At 34.7% G+C, this 25,680-nt stretch overlaps 1 long non-coding RNA gene across 2 annotated transcripts in view; it reads left to right on the top strand.

The window, feature by feature from the left end:
• The window catches only part of LOC129229347 (uncharacterized), a 39,489-nt gene extending 15,060 nt beyond the window's left edge, over positions 1 to 24,429 (top strand). The window contains exons 2-4 of one of the 2 annotated variants that reach the window (XR_008581089.1): positions 5,569 to 5,664; positions 8,222 to 8,332; positions 23,980 to 24,429. This is a non-coding gene — a long non-coding RNA (uncharacterized LOC129229347). The remainder of the gene's footprint in view (positions 1 to 5,568; positions 5,665 to 8,221; positions 8,333 to 23,979) is intronic. The other variant, XR_008581088.1, reaches the window with a different exon arrangement.
• The last annotated feature ends 1,251 nt before the right edge of the window (positions 24,430 to 25,680 follow it).

The raw sequence follows: 25,680 nt of genomic DNA, 5'->3' as shown, positions 1-25,680 counted from the left end.
GTTTTTTTAAGTGGTCGGCGCCACTATAAGCACGCTTTTTTCAGTGGGTCGCATCCACTATGGATCGGCGATTCAAAATCCTTCGAAATCGCTGTCCTCGCTGTCGGACGCAAATAGTCCTAGAAAGTCTGCATCGAGCTCCGGGCTGTTTTCCTCGTCATCGGAGCCATCGTCCTCCGCAGCAACATCCGGGACTCGGGGAATGATCTCCGCCTCGGTGAAGCCGGAAATTATGGTGCTCGGCTTTACCGCATTCCAAGCTGCAGCTACCCACTTCGCCACTTCCGCGAACGACGCTTTCTTCAGGTTGCCGCCTTTCGTGTATTCGTGCAGTCCGTTCACCATCCAGGACTCCCATTGTTGACGCATGTGGCTCTTAAAACTGTGATTGGGGGCCAAATCCAAGGGCTGCAACTTTTTTGTAAGCCCACCTGGTATGATGGCCAGGGACGCCAAACATTGCCGCGCCGCTTCCTTCACAGGGTCGGTCTTGTGCGCCGCCATGGAGTCCATAATCAACATTCCACTTGGTTGGAAAAAAGCGCCTTTCCTTTTTCTCCAAACTTCGTTAAACCAGTCTGACATCAGGGCCTCATTCATCCACCCCTTCTCGTTGCAGCGGATGACAACGGTGGACGGGAAAGACTCCTTCGGGACCGTTTTCCGCTTAAAAATCAGCATAGGCTTCAGCTTCTCTCCGCTAGCCGTGCAAGCCAAAACACACGTGAATGATGTTTTTTCATGCCCCGTGGTTGTAATGGCGACGCTCTTCTCACCGGTAGATGTGACAGTCCTGTTGGGAGGGCAGTCGAAAGTCAAAGGGACTTCGTCCATGTTGATAAGCTGATGAGGCTGAAAGTTGTTTTCTTTCTTCAGCTTCTCGACGTAGTCTAAAAACTTTTTTTTCTGCTCCATCCAATCAGCTGGAAGACTCTGCCCCACAGTTGTTCGCTGCCTGACGGACAAATGATTCCGCTTCATGAATCTGAAGCACCAATTCGCGTTGCCTTTGAAGTTGGAAATATTCAAATTAGCAGCGATGCACCTGGCTTCTATTCGAATCCGGACAGTCGAAACGGAAATTCCTTTAGCTCTCTGCTCCACTACCCACTTCTTCAGGTCCCGTTCTAAATCCGGCCAGTGAGCTGATCTTCCTCGTCGGGCACGTTTTGTCTTCGGCATCGCTTCGATCGTTGATTTTTCGGACCTCCAACGCCGAACACATCTTTCATCAATTCCGAATTCCCGGGCAGCAGGACGATTTCCGATCGCTTCAGCCTTAGCGATAACTTCCAACTTGAAAGCTGCAGTGTAACTCTTAAGTCGTTTAGTAGGAGCCATTTCAGATGAAACTCGATGTAAAAACTTTAAGAAAGAAAAGAACGCACGAACGACAGCAAAAGCGACGATGTGAGTGAATAAAATTGGGGATGGGAGACGGAGAAACAAGTTTTCAATTAGTAGGTCACTTGACCACCCCGAGCAACCCACTTTGTTGAAAGGGGTGATTCCCCTTCAGAAAACTGGAAGTTCCACCCCCCTCCCCTGCTAGTCTTGCTAACAAGCTCCTTTCCTTGACCCTCCGTCCCCCTTCGCTTCGATGAGGCTTCCTCGCCGCTCACGTCATTCAGCGCTCACGTGGTTTAGCGTTTCTCTCTATGGTGCAACACCAGCAATCGCTGACTCACCTCCCCTCATGGCTACCCCTCTTTGCTTTGCTTGTCGCTCATTTCGCAAAACGAAAGGGAAAAGTGTGGCGCCATCTATTGGTGAAATGTTCAACTTTTTTGCAAACTCGGATTTTTTTTAAAACTTGATCGGGGAAAAAAAAAAAAACACTATACCCGCCGCTCCCATTATATGCGCCGCATCCACATTTTTGAAACTTTTTTTCTTGTATGCGCCGCGGCGCTTAATCCCGAAAATACGGTAAGCTAAAAGGAAACTGAAAGTTTTCAATTTTTTAAAAAAAATATTTTAAATTTTGGGACTGGTGTGACGTTTTCGGGACATGAGTTTTCACTTACCTTTGCATTTGTACAATTTCCTGTGAATTTTTTAATGTTTCATTTCTGTAACATTTTTTTCTATTGAATGAGATTCAGATGAAACTTAAAACACAAGTTTATGCCTTCTATTGCGATAGATTTGTCCCATCTTGATGACAACATTGCCTTTGACTGTAGTATTTGATGAGCTGTGACGTAAAAATATGTAATACCTTTTATCTTGACACACAATTGAAAAAATCAAGAGCAGACCATACACCAAACTTTTGACTTTATAAGCCCCCCCCCCCCCCCCCAATGCCATCAACTGCCCCTTTTCCATGGGAAGTGGCGAGAAAGTTCCACTCGCAGGGCAATTTAAAATCTTCTTGAAGAAAGCACAAGTTTGAAGCATTATATTTGTTTTTAAATTGTGCTGCTAAGCCATCAGAAAATATTTTTACTTTTTGCAGTAGATGAAACTCTGTTTTCAAACTTGTTAAAATAACATTCAAATAGGCCCATACAGCATATTTGTCATGCTGTAGTTATTATAACATGTGGCGTTTGGGAACAAGAATTCTTTTACTAGTGGATGCTTCTTTGATAGATTTCATGTCTTTTTTTCCAGGAGCTTGTCTGCTGATTTTATCACTGTTGTAAAACTGAGTGACTATCTCTTCATTAATAATAGACAAACTATGCTGGTCACTTCTTTTACGATCCAAAGAATTTTATATTCAGGAGCAATCTCCATGGCTAATTTTCGAACAATAAATAACTTTTTCCTTTCCAGGGCTACTTGGTAACACTTTACGCAAACGAGCCAAAGCTTTTCCTGTGAAGTTCTAAAAGTGCCAATAGGGGATTCTATCGGTTTACTTGTTCCTTCCTCACCATTTTCATCAATAGTGTGTTTTCTTTTACTTCTGCTTTTTCTCTGTCTTTTACAATCTTTGCTTTCTTTCTTTTTAAGTCCAGATTTTTTTAAATTTAATTTCCTTTTCTCACGCCTTTCTTTGTCTATTGCTGTTTCTTTTTCAAGGTGCATTGCCCATTTAACAAGATCATTTTTTAGATTTTGACGTGATTTTTGTTTTCTGGCAGCATCTGACATTAAATGAAACAATGCATAAAATAATTTCTTTCAACTTTGGCAAATGCTGTATTATGGCCAGAGGTCGATTCAGACGCAAAGAGGGGCCCCTTTTACAAAATTCTGTATTATAAAAAGCAGCCACTTTACAAAATTTCATACCTTAAAATTAGACCTTTCGCATTTTTTTTTTTTGTGTGAAAGCAGTTTTTTCATCACTTATAAGCTCATTTGAAAGCAAAACATCAGTCAAAAAACTCTGGTTTCTAAATTATTCCCAGTGAAGTCTTTTTGGCCTAATCAGGGATTTCAGATTAGATTCATAGCTAAACATGAAGTGTACGATATGATTTTTTTCGCAAAAAATCTAAGAAAGAAAATACATAAACTTTCTTTTTTTTGCAAAAAAAGAAAATCAAAATTTTTTTTTAATTTAAAAAATGCAGACCTAAAAGTAAAACCCTGGATCGACCCCTGATGATATTGGCAAAATCACTTGTTTTGAGTTGTAAAAAAGAAGCATGTTCCATGAAACAAAGTATGTTAAAACAGAAACTAATATTACTTAAATAATAAATATTGTTAGCTTTAATTTAAAAATGGAATGATAAAGAAATGCATAACAGAAAATGAAAACTTACTCCTTATATTGAAGAAAAACAGCTTCTGTTGTAGGAAAGAACTTTCACAAAGAGAGTTATATGAGATAAAGTTAGTTTAAAAATGTAAACCACATTTAATTCCATGACACAGTTATGTCTATATAAAATGAATCTTATAATTTGTATTTATCAGAGAATTTATGAAGAATGAAAGAAAAATGAAATACTAAATAATTACAATTCTTGCCAAATTCAAATGTTTTGAATTTCAGGATTTATTACTATTTTTTAATCTTTTAATTTTTTGTAAAACAGAAGTATGTAAACTGTTCTATTAAATTTAGGAATTATTTAGAAAGTGTTTCAAATGTTGTCACACCCATCACAGTGTTTTGTCATACCAGTCATGCCAAAATTTTCATATTTTTTTTTAATTAAATTTTTTTTTGTCATACTTAATCAGATGCACAATAATTAGACTTTTATGAAATTTCACGCTTTTTCATGGAATACTGCATTTGCTATGCTATATTAAGCATCTTTTCTGTGACGGGTGTGGCAGACAGACCTTATAAGTATATTTGTATTACAAATGTTCTTTAATGTATTTTTAGCAAATATTAAGTACTTTAAAAGATAGTCAAAGGTCAGAAATGACAATAAATGTACACAAAATAAAAATGTTACTGTTTGAAGTATTGTTTCAGAGAGAATGAAAATACCCTATTTTTTCAAACTGAAAGTTTTTTTTTTATGTTGCACTAACTTTAAGCCCCAAAAAATGAAAAACATTAATTATAATGAAAATATTCTTTGTAGTTTCATAATCCTCATATCATTACCTTTAATTTGACATATTATTTATTGCAAAAGGCCAATTTTGAAGATTTTACCCTCATGTCCACTTTTTCGTGGAAATGCCCATAACTAAAGATTTTCGAAACAAATACAACAGTTAAGAATGGTGCAACAAAATCAAACTGAAAAAAGAAGAGCCAACACATGTCTAAACAACAGCAGGTGTTGCCAAATCATATGTATAAACAATAAACCCTAGAGTTCAGTTTAATTCTAATAACAATGAAGGCTAAAATTGAGATTATTATACTAACATAAATAAATAATTCAACAAATGATAACATCCATTACTTAGTTTGACAGAATTATTACTGCTTGAAAATGATATGTCTGTTACTCACAAAAATATATATAAATATAAAAATTATTTCAGATTTTATATAAATAATATAAACAATATAATTAGAAAAAATGAGTGAAATATTAATATTTAATGTGTAATAAATCATAGGACCTGAAAATTGTGAAATTCAAGTAACGGACGTATCTTTAATTAATGATATTGTAATGTAACTTTATAATGCTTTAATAAATAATATAGAACTTTAAGGATTTTTTTAGATATATTACACTCCAGTGTTATTATAAAAGTCAACCATTATTTTCCTAGCTTCTGAACTTTCTGCAGAGCGAAGATAGAATAATAGCAAATTATTGCACAGAAATGCTCAGAACTGCGCCGTTTTCATATCAAGCATTTTTTTTTGGCTAAAATGTTAATATAAATCAAAATCCCTCATGTTATACTTATCTGTAGACTTTTAGCTTTCAAAAAATGTATAAAGTTGATAATTTTTTCCAATTTCACTTTCACATGTTTTGGTTTACTTTATTGTGGAATTGCCCAGGAGCACCTGTATAAAAGTTTACTTTTGAATTTTGTATGCGCCACCGCATTTCTTTCAGAAAACGCTGGAGTTTTTTTTTGTTGAAATATTTGTGTATTCTGAATTTTTAAAATCTCTTATTGTCATCTACTGTTGGATGACATATTATTTTCATATATATATTTTTTCTTTTTTAGAGAACATAAGAGAAGTTATCAGCTGTTTATCTTAAACATCTACGTCACTTCTTCGTACGACCCGGGCTTTGGACGCAGAAGTTAGAGCAGAGGAAAGTAATACAAATTAATAAACGAAAACTATATTAATCTTTATTGTAACTCTTTCGAATTTTCTACTTCTTTCAATATGTTTTTAAGTAAAAAGGAAATATGATTTTAAATTTAAAATTTTTGAGAATTTTATCATTTCTTCAATACGTTTCTTCCTCAATTTTATTGTTTGCTCCTAAAGTATTTTATTTATTCATTGTTACTTTTATTCATGAATTTTGCAGACTAGAGATGCAAATCATACACAAAGCCTCTTCATTTTTTTTAAATGTTAAAAATTACTCAAAATTCAAATCGAGACTTTTGATTTCAATAATTGTTTTGAATGCAATAGTTGAAGCAGAGCAAAATGAAATAAATCAATACATGAAAAATAACATTCTATCCTCAAAGAAAATAAACTCGTTTCAATTCGAAGAATTAAAAAAAAAAAAAAAAGGAGAAGTGATCAGGGATAGCTTTTGTAAAAAGTAGAACAATTTTATATAATTAATATACAATTCTGTTATTTTCTGTTAAGTAACTTTTGCAACAGAAGAGTGAATAACACAGTTTAGTTATCTCTCTCTCTCTTTTTAATAGTGTTGATGGCTTGCACTATTTTTATCTCTTGGTACTCTAAAAATATTCAACTTGTTATGTACGATTCTGAATATTTGCAATGAGATACAATCTAGTACTTGTAGTTCGGCAGTTTGTGCGTGGAGCCATCTTGAGAATGATAGCGATGTTCTATACACGCACGTGCGTCCAGTGCTAGAGGAGCGAGGAGCGGGAATGAATCTTGACGTCATCACCGGAGAAGGGGAAACTAAGTGGGCGGGGCTAATCGGGAGACTTTAAAAATTAATTAAAAAATAACTAGCAGTCCGAATGAACTGAAACCGGTGTCTATCGTTATAAAATGGCTTAAATTTTCATTTTAAAAAATAAAAAAAAAGCATGCAGGTTCCTCATTGTACCACCAGACCAAAAAACCTTCAATGCGACTAAATGGTCAATAACATTTTCCTGTGTTTATTTTCTTCTATTTTAAACATGGAGTCATTGAAGATATTTTAATTAGATAGAGCCATCAATTGACCTATTCATTTCATTGAAAATAAAAATTGATCAGTGCCCTTGTTTTGGTCTTTGTTCATCCCCCAGTCATTGACATTTTCAAAATATTAACAGACCTAAAATCAAAAAATAAGTTTGTCTTTCAAAAATGGGAAGTTGCCCTAGGGTCATTCCAATGTCAATTAGACAACAACAAAAAGCATTTTGATACCCATTGATACAACTTGGTGAGTTTCATCCTTTAATGTAGAAAAGTATCCACATCAATTCTTTCTTCTCAATCAGGTTTAGTTTTTGTTTTACAGCCATTCAAAATTTTGAATGTTTCGTATTTTCCAAACTATGACGATTCTGCTGTTTGATTGAAAATAATTTGTATTCCATTTATTTTTCATCCAATTTTTATGAAAATTTACAGTAATACGAATAAAAGCATTAGGATTTCAGAAAAAAATATGAAAAAAATTCTAAGTTATATTTCAAAAATAGAAAAAAAAATTAAATTTTTTTTTTCTGAAAGTGCATAATCTGTTAAAAAGTCAATTTCAAACAAAGCGAGTATATAATCAAAAATTTTTTTTTCCTAATGGTCTTATATGTGTGTTCTGCCATTTAAAAAAAAAAGAAAATGAATCTATGACTTTTCCATTTTTTTATGTATATACGAGGGATGTGTTTAAAGTAAGGTCCACTTTGAAATTAAAAAAAAAATGTACAGATAGAGCAAAGAAATTTATTGCGCGAAAATCGACCAACCCTTAAGCTATATTTCGACATTACTCCCATGATTTTTCAAGCATTTGTCATAGCATTAGTACAGGATTTTGTATACCTATTCATAGAAGATTGCCACCTGTGTACTCATCCATGGGGTAACATGTTTTCTGAGCTCATTATTGCTGTTGTACCACAGACAACGTATTAAAGACTTAAGATTCTGAAACAAATGAAAGTTGCTGCTAGCGAGGTGAGGGCAGACCAGAGAATGTTCAAAAACAACCCAGCCAAAGCCCTGTAAGAGTCCTCATAGTTGACTACACAGGCAGCAACTTAGTACGGACATATAAAGCCTGTGTATACAAAAACCTGTAGGACGCTATTACAAATGCTTTGAAAATCTCGGGAGCAATGTGGAAATGTAGCGTAAGGGTGGTAGATTTTTGTGCAATAAATTTCTTTGCTCTATCTGTACTTGTTCTTTTTTATTTCAAAACGAACCTTACTTTAAAATTACCAATTTGTTTACATAGCTGCAGTATTTGCTAGAATAAAGAGCTGCAAACACAATTTTTAATGTAATATTTTATCAAACATTTCTAGTTTATCTGGATTTGACAATGAATGATCATATTGTACCATTCATGATATTTAAGAAATTTTACCAAAAAAAAAAAAAAAATTAGGCTTTTAATTTTCAGTAAATGTTTTTCTAAATAGTACTGTTTAAGTTCTTTAATCTTGCTCATTCTTTTTTGTATCATCTTCATACAATCTGTAGGAAATTGATAGATTCTTCCAGTTGATGTTGTTGCTGGAGGGTATATAACAGGAAGCAGATGTGGAATGGGCAAGGGGCCAATATTTTTTCGCTTTGGCCAGTAAAATGATGGTGAGTGTCCTTGGGGATGGAAAAATTTAATTGTAGCAGCTTCTTTTTTCTTTGATATCTGACAATCGAATACCAATAATCATCATATATACAGGCGACATGGCATTCAATGTGTTTTGCTGACATATATGCTTGGGGATGGCATGTGGATTTGTCTTTCAATTTATAAGTTAAACTGCTTTCCTTGCTTCTGTTGATTCTTCTAGCCTCCATCGTTCCTGTACTGCCTAGTGGCTTAAAGTTATGGGAACTTCTTGTCCCTGAATTAGTTGCAACATCTTTAAAACAATTTTCAAGATTAGATACAGTGAAGTCTACAGAGTCTTTAGAAATAAAATAAAAATTAATTCCTGTAATATTATCTTTGAAAAAATTAAAAAAAATCACTTGGTGTTATTTTTCTACAGGTTTTTGGAGGCTTTCTTTTCTAGCTAATCTTCTTACCAATCCCATCACATTCAGTTTTGCCATGACTAGTGGTAAAAAATGACCATTGGCCTTTTGTGTTAGTCTTTCTCATATAGGCAGAGAATCATAAAATTGAATTTGTTTTTGTACTGTCCTGCACAACCATCACTGTAATAGTGAAATTCTTTGATTTGCGAGAAGTTCTTTTTCATGAATTCAACGATAGTTTTTTGAACTCCATACATCCATGGAAACATCATGTTTTAAATTATCTGATATCTCACAGTGTGATGACACTATGCTTTCTCAAGCAGCATTTTTGCAGTGTATTATTACGGGATGAACAGTACACAAAGCAGATGTTTAGTGGTTCTTCTGAGCTCCATCCTGTATTGTAAAGGAATAATTTTCACTGAAATCCAATGAAACAGTGGCAATATCTTTAGTAGAACTTTCTTAAAGGTTTTTAAAATTTGAAGATTGGGACTTAGCAATGAATGAGTGGGGAATTAGTTTTTCTAATTTGGCAGTCAGATTTTCTATAAAGGCATCAAGTTTGGATGAGCGATTTATTATTTCCGTAACCGTAGAAATCCATTGTTTATATTTAATAGTGTCATTTCATCATAATCTCCATATTCTTCTTCTAAAAAAATATAGGGTTTTGATTTGGGCATTCATTGCATTGCCTCAATTTACATTCCCTTTTAGGGTTTTCACGTAGTAAAAAGCTTATTAGGTCTTTATATTATTCTTTAATCTGTGCAGCATGAATAAGCAATATTACATATTGGTGTATTGTGCACACACAGATTTAATGGGTACCACTAGCACCTTCCAAAATACACCATTTTGGTCGTAGACAACAAAATTTTGAAAATCCCACTTAAACATCAACTGTATCATAAGGTAAACGATCTCATAGCCTTTGAGTAATCCTTAAGCCAAGCTCTTTGCCTGTGATGATTTCTGGATGTTTTTGGACAGAAACCACGTTTCATGAGAGACTCTCGTGTCATATCCAACCCAAAAAGATTTAAGTAACAAGCTTGAACAGCAAGAAGTTGTAATGGATGGCATTTCGTGTTATGTACTTTTTCTCATTAAATCCATTTTGTTTTCATTTTCTGTTGCTATGGATGTCTCTTTAAAGTCGTATTTTATCTTGAAAGTCAATGATATAATTTTTTGGAATAGCTGGATAGCAAAACAAGGTGTTTTTTTTTTCGGAAATTGCACTTAAACTTTTTCAACATTGTTTTTTAAAACACTTGCAATGTAGCGTATCACTTCTTTCTTTCCCCCAAATTTTGTCAAAATGAAATCATCTTCTATACCACCTGGACTGCGGTTGTGCATTAGATATTCAGTTGTAGGCTTATTGCTAACTAAAAGATGATCAGTTATAGAAGCTGAAAAAAAGTCCTCTTCAGTGAAAATCTCTGTATTTAAGTAATATATGCCAGTCTTTTGAAAACCAGATATGATACATGTTGGGTAAAAGCACAAATATATGCTAAATTTGAAACGGCTGTAATGTTATAGATGGTAATGTTTTTGCCTTCATGGTTATTCATCCAGGTATTCTGAGATAGCTGATGCTCGGAAATTCTGAGCATCACATATCTGATTTTAAATGAATTACACATTGGAAATCAAGAAATTGCTTATAATGATTACAGTGTGTTTGGAAGGTTAACAGCACTACACCATTTTCGTTGCTAGAGGCCAATTTCTCCTGGAGTTGCCTCAGCTGGGCATGAATGTCCTCCCAATCCCTCTTCGGAATTTGGATGAGGTCCGCTGATGGACCTGCAACGTCCTGGTACCTCTTTTGAGCGGGAGCTGGGAAACCCTTGTCTCTCCCTGGGGTCTCCCTTTTCTTGATCAAACAGGGAGCAAGATGCTCCCGGTGTCCACTTGGTTGTTGTGAGTTTTCTTGCAACTTTTGGTTGTGTTGGTGAGCTTTTTGCACTGATGAAGAAGCTCCATTGTAGCCTTGAGATAGCTATATGCTGTATTTTCTCCAATATTTGTGTTTTATTTACATTGTTTTTTCACCTTAATCAAGATGATCCGTTTGATGTTGCTCCCCAGCATGATCCTCTGAAGGGTTTGCGTCTCATGCTTTGGATGTGGCCATGATCCTCCACGATAGTCAGATTCTGGATGGCCAACAGTAGAGGATTGATTGTTGAAATTTTTATCAACGACAATGATTTATGCATTCTTAACAGCAGTAACGATATTTATTTCCATATTCCAACAGACTTACCATGCCATCGATCTTGTGATATGCTCACTGTTGCTTCTGCTGTGTTGGGACTTCCAGGTCAGAAATGGTCTCTATACTCGGTCGGAAGTGCTCTCTATACCAGTGGCCACTTTCTGATTAGGATAACCTTTACTGGACGCTGCAGCTATCAGCAGCAGCAAACCCTATTTCGACTTGATCCTACTGATGGGGCAGGATTTACCCAATTGGCAGGCATAACACCAGAAATGGTGAATGATATTGACATCGATGAAGCGGCAAGCAGATTAACACACTGTCCATGATGCAGCAAATACTGCTATTCCAAGAACCAGTCGGGCTTAATATAGACGAACGCGCGAAGAGCATTCGCAGATGATTTTTGTCTCTGCAGAAATTTTGTTTTAAACTGCTAATGTTAGTTTAATAAAAAAAAAAAAAAAAAAAAAAAATAGCAATTTTTGAAAACCCCCCAGTTTATTTTTGTTGAATCCTTTTTTTTTTGAAAGCCTTTTAAAGCACATGTGTGAAAGAAATTATTTCTTCAGTTTTCTTCAGTTGGTGAAAAATAAGCAAACTCTATATTATTGTAAAAAAAATTAAATAATTTAAAGCACTTTTTTTTTCACTTTCATATTTGAATATAAATAAAAGTTGCTAAAAATTATAAATCATCTTGTGCTCCCATTCTTATGAAAATGGGTCAAATTTTCTCATCACAAAGAAGTGGCCGACTGCTTGGGGACTCATTTGGCAGAGGTCTCCAGGGAAGATTACTACAATTCAAATTTTCTTGCTCTCAAATCACTTAACGAGCAAAAATTACTTCACTTTCAATCCAACATTGTGGATTCATATACAAATTTTACTTTAAAAGAGCTCTACTCAACCTTACAAAAAAACAAAAACATATAACCCGGACCAGACAAAATTCAAAATACCATGCTAAAAAAGTTAAATCAATCTTCTTTAGAAAATATACTACATCTGTTCAATGGAATTTGGACTGAACATAGTTTTTCTACATTCTATACACAACAATAGTTCCAATACTTAAACCCAATAAACCTCCAGAAACACCGGAGAGCTATAGACCCGTAGCTCTTACAAGTTGTTTTTGTAAATTGATGGAGCGGATGGTGAACCCCAGACTGATGTAGATTCTAGAGTCATCTGCTATCTTAAAATCAAAGTGGATTCAGGCGTGGCAGATGCACCATTGTCAACCTGCTGCTTCTTGAAACTTCGATTAGAGAAGCATTTTTGAAAAGAAAACATCTAGTGAGTGTATTCTTTGACGTGGAAAAGGCATACGACTGTACCTGGAGATATGGGATCCTCTAAGCCTTACACGAGTATGGGTCGCGAGGTAATCTGCCTTTATTTGTCTCCAATTTTCTTAAACATCGATCATTTTGTGTACGTGTCAAGTCCTGTCGGATACCTTTATCCAAAAAGGTGTACCCCAGGGAAGTGCACCAAGTGTAACCCTTTTCTTAATAGCCATCAACAGCCTAATCGAACGAATACACCCTGCTGTCAAGTGTACCATGTTCGTTAATGATTTTCAGATCTCTTTCTCGTCATCGAACATGAGTATTGTTGAACCACAGCTTCAAATTGCTGGAAACAAAGCTTCACATTTGGCAGAGATAAATGGTTTTTCCCTCTCCATCCAAAAAACTTTCTGCATACATTTCTGCTGTAGTTGGGGTCATCACCTTGACCCTACTCTACACATCAATAACCAACCCATATCTGTTAAAGATCATTGAAAATTTCTTGGTCTGATACTCTATAATAAACTTAATTTTATCTCACTCTTACAACAACTGAAAAAGAAATGTTTATTAAAATTAAATATTCTTAAATTCCTAGCCAACAGTTCCTTGGGTGCAGATAGTCTGTTGCGAATATACAGGGCTCTAATTCGCTCAAAATTAGATTTATCGCCAAATATATGGCTCTGCAGTCAAAGGTGTTCTCAAAATTCTTGATCTAGTCCACAATCGGGCGCTGCCCATCTGCACAGGCGCTTTTCGTACCTCACCCATCAATAGCCTACTCATTATTAGTCACGAACCTTCTCTTGACAGACGACTTAAACTTTCACTGAATTTTTATTTCAAAATTAAACCCATGGAGAACATCAAATGGAGAAACGTGAAATAAACTGCGCTCTATCCAGCCCTCGACAAAAGGTGTCAAATCATCAAAGATCACAAGAAGAGAACAAGTTGTAATAGCCTGTCTTCATATTGGTCACACAAGATTCCTTCTGGAATGGAGAAACGCAAAATACAGTAAAACCTGTCTGCAATGATACTGTTGGGACTGAAAAAAATATTTATAGGCAGGTTATCGTTATAGACGGTTTGATTCTTCATGCTGAAATTATGCTGGGACCAAGGAAAACATTGTTATAGGCAGGTTTATTGTTATTGACAGTTTCGTTATACACAAGTTTCACTAAACTGCACTCCATCCAGCCCTCGACGAAAGGTTTCAAGGCATCAAAAATCACCAGAAGAGTTGTAATAGCTCGTCTTCGTATTGGTCACACAAGATTCGCTCACAAACATATTTTGCAGCGAAACTGTTCCAATATGCAACACATGCAATCTCAATCAAACAATGTTGCATAACCTCTCCGGTTGTCCTAATTTCAAACATATTCGTTACAAATTCTTTAATCAGTTCCATCCATCTTTGAAGGAACTGCTTGAGGATACTTCTCATCATAAATTGTTCCCCTTCCTTCAGAAGATCGTTTTTTTGTCTCTGATTTAGTCTTTGTTCTTTTGTCCTTGTTTCTGTCTTGTCTTAGTTTTGTTGTTTGCATTTTTTGTATTAAGCGAAATTGTTTCTCAGTTATTCCTTTCTGCTTGTCGTTCAAAATTTAAAACTTCGTTTATGTGTTTATTTTGACTCTTTTTTTTATGTCTTTAGCCCCTTAATAATAACTCACTTTTTTTGGCTCTTTTTCCCTTTATTTAACAATCGTTTGGTGCAATATAGCCTATTAAGGCGCTTGCGCCAAAATACCCAAACCAACCAACCAGGATTGGCAAAGTTTTGGACACGATGAACACACTACTCCACATTAATGAAAATAATGATACAAAGGGACATATTCCTGTTGTTACCTTGTTCTGTCCATAATAGCCATTCTTTTTGCTTAAATCTAAATAATAGGCTGCTGTGCAGAAACTGTATTCTGAAATACTTTTCATGCCAAGTTCCAAATTCGGTAGACATTTTTTCCCTTCTCTCTTTTAAACATTCGATGCACCTGGGACAACACCCCTTATACTCCAGTGTTAAGTAAGTTAGCCTGTCTCCTTGGACAATTTCAACCTTTGATCGATTTTGGTCATTTAGCCGTCAGGCCGAAGGTGAGATACCGAAAGGGGAGCAATGTCCTTCGAACGGGGAATCGGATCCCAGATTTTGGGCAGAAAAAAACAAGATCCTCACTCGAGTTAGTCCACACATTTTAGTTTATTAAACACCTATACGTACGATGTTGTGACTGAGTCTTCTTGAAACACTATCTGGTTTATGGGGTCCTTTCAAGGGTTTCTGAGGATGAGTACATGTAGGGAAAAGGCATTTTCTTTGCCCGTGTTTAATGTATTCACATTTGTAACGCTGCATTCTTTCTTTGAACAGTGAAAAGAGGATTGCTTTATGAATCGGATCACTGAAGAACAATACACCAATCCACATTATATGAGAAGAATGTGATACAAAGGAACACATTACTGGCGTCGCCTTATTCTGGCCAAATCGCAATCTTTTTTTTTTTTAAGTCTTCATAATAGGCTGCTGGGAGGAAACTGTATTCTCTACTACCTTTGAAACAGTGTACATGATATCAGAATTCCAGTATTCTGTAGACATTTGATCCCTTCTCTTTCTTTTTGACCACAACTTGTTTGAAAATCAAGCACATTTTCGATTCATCATGCTAGAGGCAACCTGCTAAATTTTCTTATGAAATCCTCAGAACTGGGGAAGTTGGAGTCCGAACCTTAAGAAGACAACTTTTTTATTGAGAATCACATGAAAATTGTGATGAGAACATATTATGGAATCTCAAGTTCAACGTTCAAGGCGGGGAGGGGGGCAATGCAGTAGTTGGTCGAAATTCCCCCGAAGGTGACTGGCTGTCATTAGCCAATGCTGTCAGGATGATTGAGAAATCTTGGTGAAATTCCGAATGGGGTACGATGAAATTTGGGAGATTAATTTACTTAAGAGGATTTATGGGGCTTCTATCAAATTGTTTTGTATGTTGGAATCTTAAAAAAATGTGTGAATTTGTCTGGAAATATCAAAAGTAGTTTATCAGTAGAAACACACGAGTTGTAACTATTCACTGTTGAACAATTTTCACAAACAATATTTTTATCTTTAGTTTCCAGAAAAATGAAATGGCTCAGCGGATAAAACATTACATTTAGGGCACGAGACATGCTTTTGCTAAATCCTTAAAAGTTTCAAAGTGTTGTTGAGGGAAAGATTTTTGCGTATGCAGACACAACAGCTGCAGTGAAATTTCTAAAGCCTTAATTGTTAGATGGAATTTTCTATAAAACGCCATTATAAGCAAAAGAGTTTGTTTCAAAGTTAAATTAGCATTTTCATATGAAAAATCCTCTAAACCATTTACAAAACTATAATTATCGCCATTTTCATTTAAGTCGTTTTCAGTAGGTTTATTTTTAAAACAAGATTCTGTTTTATCATCCCCCCCCCCCCACCTTTTCCTCTGTACAAGATTTGTCTATAAAATGAGACTCGGACATATCCCCTTTTGCACATGACGTTTCATTGTGAAATCTCTCATCCATACTGGCACTACCATTGCCCAACTTTTGCTTTTTCCTGAACATAGTCCGCCGAGGAATGTCTATATTTTGATCCTAAAGGTACCTCTTCCTAGAAAACATTTTCAGGGAAATAGCTGCTCTACTGAAAGGTAGTGGTGTAAAATCAAAAATCAGATTTAGGAGCAATTTGAGAGCATGACGAGCATTTCTATTAACAATGTGGTTTTTGAACAGGTCCAAATAACATTTTGAAAGGCTGTATTTTTTCTTATTAGACATCTTTTCTTAATTGTGTGCAGTTAAGTTTGTTTTTCCTTAAACAAAAAGATATTTTAGATAAATATGAATTTACAAATAAAAACAAAAATTTAAAAAGTGAAATTACAAACTAAACATATATCAAATATTTTCAATGAAATATATAAATTTTTTGAAATTGTTTAGTTTTAATTCATAAAAGCTTCATAACTGTAAAACTATGAATGGTATTAATTCATGATTTAATGATATTGCTGACCAAAAAGTTGATTAGAGAACTTTATATCCAGATAACTTGTAACTTTTCCATATCTGGCTGCAGGCTGTTACAAAATTGGCAAAATGTAGTTCTTTTTTAGCATTTTGAGAGCTAATTTGGTGAACTTGTGAAAACAGAACATTAAATTACTTCTGGAGCAGGTAGAGCACGCTCAGCATATTACAAAATTGAAACAATTTGCAGCAATTGGAGTAGATTTTCCATCCTTGAAAAGGTAAAAATGAAGAAATTAAAAAAATGACCAAAATAAAATCTTTACGAAGACGAAATTAAATATGCTGAGGATTAAATATATATATATATATATAATATATATAGTGTCACTTTACTCTGGGTGCAAAAAAAAAAAAAAAAAAATTTGCACCCTTTACACTTTTGATAAAAATCAAAAAGACTTTTAAAATTCAAATCAGATTTTCTTAATACGTTTTTTAAAGACTTCTATTCTGTGTAACTTACAGGCATAATTATACTTAAACTAGTTCAACTTAAAATTGATATTTAAAAGGAATATGCAATTATTCTATCATTTGAGAATTTTAAGAATGTGTAATATTAGTTTACATTTAAAAAAGAGGAACAAAATTTGACTGAAAAACAACATGCAAGAATTACATTACTTTATTTTTCTCAGCGTATTTTGTAATTTCTTAAATTTTATTCGCCAAGCTAGCTTTCACCACACTTAAATTTGCATTAGTATGCTTTAGGACATAATCTCAAAAATCTCAAATTGCTTACAAGCGCACTTAGTCGATTTCATTTTTTACCAGTAAGACTGTGGTCAGCCAGTTCAGTTTTAGGGTCGAATAGTCACAAGTAAGGTTCTTGCCAACATTTTAGCGTCCCCTGCAGCATTCACACAAATCTTAAATAAAACTTTCTTGTCAATAAAAACGTTACTGCCCTCAATAAGTTCCTGGTCAGCTGAAACTGATTCAGCTAAAACTGGAACAGACTGGGGTCTTCATTATTCGATTCTATCAAAGGGTTGATATTGCTGCTACATTTATTATTTAACTCGCATGACTTTTTTTGAATACTATAATCTACTTTTTGCTTGCGTTTGAATGTCGTATACTTTTTCTAATGACTAATAAAAGTTAATTCTTTCATTTAACTCGGCTATTTTTTTTTTCTAACTCGGAAATTGTTCCTTTTGCATTAGTATACTTTTGTTTGTAACCACAACCACAGTTACCTCTTTCAATTTCTAGTTTTCTTTCCGAGGCAGTTAAAAGATTTTCAGTTCTTCTTACCTTTTTGTTACTCATTTCACTATTTAGCTTTAGAGCTCTTTGCTCTTACTAACAGAAACATCTACAGACTCTTCGACAAATCGTCTGTTGGGTTCTGTTTTTTTTTTCATTCCCAATAGGTATGCCATTTTTGGAAATCTAGTACTAGCTGTCGGCAAGTTTTGTCTAATTCTTTTTTTTTTCTTCCTAGATAAAAGAAACAAAACACGAATGCTTTAATTTTTCAGTTCGCAAATTTATCTACTCAAAATATTTTATATACAGTCGACTTTCGATATCTCGAAGTAAGAGGGACCAAGAAAAATATATCTTTGAAAATTAAGTGCTAGAAGACTTACTTCATCCAAAATTGTTCCCCTTTCTTCAGGAGATTGGATTTCTTTCTGTAATTTAGTGTGCGTCCTTGTCCTAGTTTCGGTCTGGTCTTTGTTCTGTCGTAAAGGTTTTAAAGTTGCTCAAAATTATTTTTCTGTTGTCCCTTTTGGCTTGTTATTCTCAATGAAATCCCCCCCCCCTTTTTTTTGGCATTTTTCTATTGATCGACTTGTGTGACGCAGTATAGCCTATTAAGGCTCTTGCGTTAAAAAATTAAATACGTTAACAAGCCGTGGAAAATATTCGACATAGCCGAAGTTCGAGATACCGAAAAATAATCATTACTTCCTTTTTGAGACAATTGAATCGTTTAGAATTTCTTTAGAATAATCGATGAAAATTTCAGCTTCAAACAGCTTCTATGGAATTGTATAGAAACTTTATTGTAGACTTCTATAAAACTCTATCGCCCATTTTCGTAGGAGTATACAAAAAAGGCATGAAAGTATCATTTAAAATTTGATTGAGCAAAAATGAATTCTGCGTCTGAAAGTTTTAATAAAGTAAAAAATATCCTTTGAGCTCCCTTTCATCTTGAACCTCTTTGGCAATGAGATTCTGCTGCAGTCATTCAAAGCTAAAAGTTAAATTAAACAATCTTTTTACTAATTAAGTCTTTGAAAAAAATATATATATATTGATTGATCTTAAATTTTAATGATATTGTTTCCAACACAACTTATGCAGCTTCATTGCTTATTTCTGTTAAAAGAAGCAGATTATTTTCATATATGCTAAATACTACAAAGGATACAATTTTACAGAAAAATATAATGCAATGTCATATAAATCTGAAAAATGGTGATTTTTAAAACGAAATCAGAAATGGTGTGTTTTCTGAAAAGAGAATTTTGGCATTAATAAAACAGGCAATGTCTGCAGAACTACACGGAACACACTGTGAAAAAGTTATTGTATTAAATACATTAATGTCAATAAAGTTAACTACAAGATTCTCACACACATTTGGGTTTAAGCTGAAACAAGGTAGGAGGTTTGCCAAAGATAGTGTTCCTAAGGTAGATCACCCCCATAAAGATGAACTATTTTTATTTTGTATCACATAACGGCGGTACTACAGTCATGGTCATAGCCATTGCTCACATTATGCGGAGGAAAGGGGAATTAGGCGAACCTCTATGGGAGGTTAATTACCGTGGCCTCCCAAAAAGCTCTTATCGTATGAATTTTGACTGATGATTAGAAAATTTGAACAAATTATGGCAGTATTTTAATAATGGGTATAGCTAACGCTCACTTAAGAGGGCGTAAGAAAGGGTCTCTCCGGGAGGTCACTTTAACCGCCCAAAAGAATTTTATCTGATAAACTTTTTGGGGGAAACAGGAGTATTATAATGCTGCAATCTTTTTTTTCAAGATAGTAAAATATTTGTTTTCATAGATGTGGGTTCTATTCAGTAATTCAAAAATTTTTCTTCCCCAAAAAGTTAAGTACGGGTACCCCTGGAGGCAAGGTTCTGCGATTTCTGTTGTTAACACAGATGCCATTCAAAATTCTCAATGCCTCGATTCTAGTTTCGGGGTTGCATTTGCTTCTGTTGCAACCACTTCTTTTTCTTCAAGGACGGCTTCTTTACAAAACTCTGTCGAGTGACACTTTATCAAGCTTTCGCTGATCAAATCTCGATCGAATTGAGGTATCTCCAGTACTTTTTTACTCCTAGCACATGGCTGCAGGGTTACTTTATTGATTTGAATGTAAAGAATGAGCAGGTGTTCATATGAAAAAAACTTTGCTCTAGACAAATAGGAAAAGTTCCCCTTCAGAAACTTCCTGTAGCATATTGGCATCACCCCCAAAAAGGGGAGCTAAATTTTGTTTTTCTTTTTTTTATCGGAAAACAGCGGTATTACATTCATGGTCATAGCCATGGCTCACATTATGTGGGGGAAGTAGGAGAACCCCTATGGGATGTTACCGCGACCTCCTATCGTACAAATTTTGATTGATAATTCCAAAAATTAGAACGAATTATGGCAGTTTTTCAATCATGGGCACAGCCAACGCTCACTTTAGAGGGCATAAGAAGGGGTCCCGCCGAGAGGTCAGTTCGACCTCCCGAAGAGTTTTTAATCTGATAAAGACTGATCATTGGAAACTAATACCTTATTTCACTGCTGCAGTCATTATTTGAATCTTTTTTTTTATGATGGTAAAATGTTTCTTTTCATAGGTGTAGAAGTTTCATTCAGTAATTTGAGAATATTTTCGCCGCAAAAAATTTAGTGCGGGGTACGCCTGGAGGCATGATTCTGTGATTTCTGTTGATAACACAAATGCCATTCGAATTTTTTCATGCTTCGATTCTAGTTTTGGGGTTGCATTTGTTTTAGCTGCAACCACTTCCTTTTCTTCGAGGACAGTTGGCTTCTTTACAAAATCTCTGTCGAGTCTACATATACACTTTATTCATCTTTCGCTGATCAAATAGGCATCTCCAGTACTTTTTTTACTCCTAGCACATGCCTGCAGGGTAACTTCATTGAATTGAATACAATGCAGGAGCAGGTATTCACTTCCAACAACCTTTCCCTAGACAAATAGGAAAAGTTCCCTCGGAAACTTCCTGAAGCTTATTGGAGCATATAAATTCATATTTCCTATTTATATACGCCATGAGTTAGGGCATTATGCCTTCTTGAAAATTACACCGTGGGAAAAAATATCAAGGCTGTAATGCAGCTGCAGGACCGGAATCAACATAGAGGTGTAATAAGCATTTTTGTTACAGTGGCATTCAGAAAGGTGCCACTTAAACACGTTATGTGAGTCTATTCTTACATTAAAAACATGAACATAAAACACGCAAATGAGAAATAAATAAAATAATACCTTGTTTGAAAAATAATTAGTTTATATATGGGATGCCAGCTTTTGTTAGATAGTTTAAAATTGGTTAAACTTCTTCTTTTTTTGACATTTCTCATATACTGAGTTGTATTCGGCTTCTGAAGAGGAGTAGACCATTTTGGTGAAATAATCTTTGGTCGTTTGTACTTCTTTAGCAGTGATTTTTATCTTCTCAGTTGTTACCTGAAAATAAAAATACAATGTAATAGTAATTACTTAATTACTTCTTCTTTTACTATATTATAACATATGAAAAAAAGAATCTTAAAACTTGGGGAAAATAGGAGCTTGGATCAGAATCGGAGTATTATTTTGCATAATATTTATGGGATAGGGGGCCCACCTTGGCTCACGACGGCCCTGACTGAACGGGCGAGTTAAGAATTTGATATTGTCTGCGTATGAGCAATCATGTTGGTAGCACAATTATCTCCATTTTATCCATACAGTTGAAAGTTACCTCATCATTCGATTGTTGAATAGGAGTTGTTTGAATTTCGTATGTCGGGGTATCGTTTTTGAATTCGAAATTTCTGCTCACTTAAATAACTCAAAAAATTGCTTTACATTATCGTGGCTATATAAAGGTGATCGTGAGTCAAGCAGTTTTTGATACATCTCAGTGGCGCAAGCCTGGGGGAGAGTGGTTGGGGGAACCGTCCTCCCTTTAGAATTATTGCAGAATATCTAGTATTTTATTTGCAGGGCTTCAACTTCATAAAAATGTCAAAAATTTTAAATTATAAATATCTCCATCAAGAGCTTTTTCCAGCAAAGTTTGTTGAAGGAAATCAGTCTTGAAGTTCGTGATATAAATTTCCCTGTAGTTGCTAATATATATATTTTTTCAACCATTCGAAATTGAACGAAATTTCTTGAAGTCAAAAAGAAAAATATGTGAGGTCCTAGCCGAGGTCTTTCGAACAAGAAAAACTTCTCCCTCTCTTAAAACACTTATTTTACCTACCTTCTGATTTTTAATTTTACAAATTTATTTAATCAGTTTTTTTTTTTAATTTTTATAGTTATAATTTACAGATGCATCAAGGCTTTCAGTTACTGATAACACCTAACTCTTGAGCAGCAAGAAGGAAAAAAAGTACATTTTGCAGACGTGCTTCTCTTTTAAATGCTTTCAAGACCTGGAACTTGCATGTGAGGAATTTGGCATCACTGAAATTTTCGCAGAGTACCTACCTTTCCACCACCCTTCATAATGGCTCTTGTCTTTTTCCAATTTGCATTTCTATCTTGAAATACTACAACCACTTTATGGTAGGTCCACCTTCTCTCGCAACAAAACCAATCCCTACAATTTTACTATATCATGAATAGGAGTTTTTAAAACATCTAAACAAGCATGAGTTACTACAAAAGACGGAAATTGGAGATTGTCAACATTTACCGGTGGTTTACAGGAAAAATTCGTTTTTTCAACGATGTCTTTTCTATGCAAATGTGGACATTTACAGGTTTGGTCTTTCACAGTAAGCCATGTAACTGTAGTGTTACTTAGTTTTTTTCCCCCTTATTGTTTGTCTCTCCCAATCTATCTTGTAACTAGGCAGCCAAAAATACTGGGAAAGAGTTATTCAAGAAAAGATTGCTATATTCATTAAAAAAGAAAAAAACGAGAGAAAAATTCAATCTGTTACAATGAATATGTGCCGCAATCCAGAGTTAGCACATGTACAAAGGGCTAAAGTGGGGTGGGTGGCAAAATGAATAAATAAATAAACAAATATAAATGAAAATATAAAAACCTAAAGTAGTATATCTCTTTTCTCGTTGATATGTGTTTAAATTAGAATTGACTTTTTCTTTGGAAACTGCAGCAAGATTGTCGATGCATTATTTGGATGATGCTATTTATTATCAACGTAAAATGAAGCCAATATTAATAGTTAGCAATGGGGAAATAACGATTTAGAATAAAGTAGGAGAAAAAAAGTAGCAATTTTTGCTGCATGGGACGAAATTTTTTACACTCTACTTGTAAAAGAGAAATATGAACGTAATAGAAATATATCGATCTCCTACTATTGAATTAAGACGCGGTTTCACCTCCAAATTTGAGCACAGTCTAACACCTTACCCTTTCCATCTTCTATCAAAAACACAGTAGGATGTCCAGAAGTTTATATGTCCCATCAAGGAATAAGACTTCCGGAAAAGCATCATATGCTTCAGCCCTGTCGTGATCCCGTAAGAATAATCCTTGAAGGACATTGTCATTGTGAAGTATGTTGACGGAGCAACCATATGTATTTCGCAGCTTGTTTATCATTTCATCCAAACTTTATGGCATCTTTCTGTACCGGGGCTCTCTGTGTCGGGGAGAAGTGATGGTAGAATAAACGAAGAGGGTTGTACCGCCGACACTTTCTTGTGTTACATGACGCATGGGCTACTCTGTTCGCGCACGTTTCGTTTATCTGATGGCGCTGTTTTTAAAGTGGCTGAAACGGTTTGGAAAGTCGGAAATGCTGTTCTCTAACCAGAATTGATGTTATTGTGTCCAAATACTGCCTAAATGCTGACCACATTTTTGAGATACTCGCTTTCATTTAATGGGAACCCAATCTGGTAAAAATTAGTGTTTACCAGAATTACATGTTTCATTTGCATAGCTATTGCAAGAGATGTTGGGCAACATTTTAAAAATCTTACTAACCAGAAAAAGTCTTCGGTGCTAGATTTTTTTTTTTTTCAGAATTAAAAGGAAAATTTAGTGCAACGTGGCTTCTGAAAAAACTAGAGGAGGTTTTTATTTTTTGACTTAAGGCTCCCAGAGTTTGTGGGGGAAAAAAAGAAAGAAGGAAAAAATCTTCTTAGGAGTAAAACCGAAGGCTAAAACATTTGCGATGTCAATGTAGTTTTAAAGAAATATATATATATATATATATAAAAAAAAACGAAATCACGATGAATAATTCGTCTTTAACTAAGCTAAAAAGCAAGTTATAAGTTACTAGATTTATTTAACTCTTTCAGCCACACTTTGCAGAGCCCTCAATAGTTTGTTTTATAATGCCCATCAAGATCAAGTATTGTAAAACTTTATATCAATTAAAATTTTTTGCCTATAATTAATATTCTTTTTCAGTGGATAATTCTTATGCATAAAAACTGGTTGCTAGAAACAAGTCTTAAGTGATGTATTTTGAGCAATTGTTGTGCGACACGTCGCGTCGTTTGTCCTTGATCGAGACAACAAAAGCCTACTAGTTGCTGTCAAGACCTGCAACAGAATTACATAAGGACAAACAACGACTTGTTGAAAGCTTTCCAATCAGATTTAAATTAATTAGAATGTATTAATTTCTCAGTGGTTTCTGGTTCAATACTCATTGAAATGAAACAAATTTCTACAATGTTATATTCTCTGCTTCAGTTGTGCATTAATTACAAGAAAATATTTTACATAATAATAACTAAGGATGTACTAAATACCATACTTTGCGGAATGCTGAATATGATAAAAATTACGCATTTTTATTACATATTTGTATTTCTGTTTTATGCCACTTCAAAATAAAAAGTCGTATATTTTTCATGTTTATCCAAAATTCTGCATAAATTGATAATTAGTTTCTTTCTCGATACTTATTTGATAACTGACATGTTATAAATAAAGGATCCTGCAATTAAAAATGTTCCTGCACCACTATGTGCGATTATTAAACTTTAAATAATATTTATAGACCGAAGCTTCATTCCATCTCTAAATTTAAATATTTAACTGGCAGAAAATGTGCTTAGCAGGATATTTTACGACATCCTTCTACATCCCCCCCCCCTCTCTAATATCAACGAAAATTATTTAAAATATCATTTTCTAAGCTTCAATCTCAAAAAATTGTTGGTGAAAACCTTCAAAGGAAGGGCGATCGCCCCTTCCTTGTATCTGAATTTGAAACTCCTATAATGCTCATTTTCGATACCTAATCTTAAATATGACTGCTTCAAAATTAAGTACATGGTACATCTAATTCTTAATACATGGAGTTGATCTTTATAATCATTCTCTACAAGAATTTTGAAGTATACTTCAGAACTTTATTTCAACTGAAAGTGTTCTCGTACTTGGTTGGAAATTAATTTCAATATTACTTTGTTTGAGGTACACCGGGATCTATAAATTTGCTCCTCCCCGTAATTAAATCTGTAGGGCCCCACCGCAGGGGCCAGCAGCGTATATTTGCGACGTTAATAATTCTTTTTTCAATTTCTTGGACCTTTGGCCCCCTAAAGGACGTGGGCGCCCCACACTGCGGGTACGCAGATATGGGCCTGGTTTGAGGACAGTCCTTAATTGAAACTCTCAAACAGGACACAACACTGCATCAGTAGAGACAGGCATTACAGTATATCTAATGAGAAGTTAAAAAAAAATGCTGTGGCATCCAGTCCCCATAAATTAGTTTTATGAATTCTTTCTGCAGAGTTTCAAACTTTTTAATTTCTCATTAGTATATCAAAATTATGTTTAGGTTAATTTACCAGAGAATCAAACCCAATATCTTAGCAAATGGCAAAATGTGACATGACACGATTCCTCGAATCATGAATTTTTCTTTCGTGTTTTAGGATGGAACAAAATATTAAACAAGGAAAAAATTTACCGCAAGCTGTCTGTGTAGGTTCTCATAGTAGTGATCCGAATCGAACTATTGGGCTTTGATTTGGTGATGACGTTCAAGCTGGCGATCTTTTCTTCTATCCTGGCGAGCATGCCTTTTTTGGGACTTCCCCCTGTCTTAAAGAGTTCTAACTTTTCATAAGCTTTCCGCTTTTTAGCATACTG

Source organism: Uloborus diversus, chromosome 9 (genome assembly GCF_026930045.1).
Source record: "Uloborus diversus isolate 005 chromosome 9, Udiv.v.3.1, whole genome shotgun sequence".
In the NCBI taxonomy this organism is placed as follows: domain Eukaryota; kingdom Metazoa; phylum Arthropoda; class Arachnida; order Araneae; family Uloboridae; genus Uloborus; species Uloborus diversus.
This window is presented reverse-complemented; position numbering and strand designations above follow the sequence as displayed.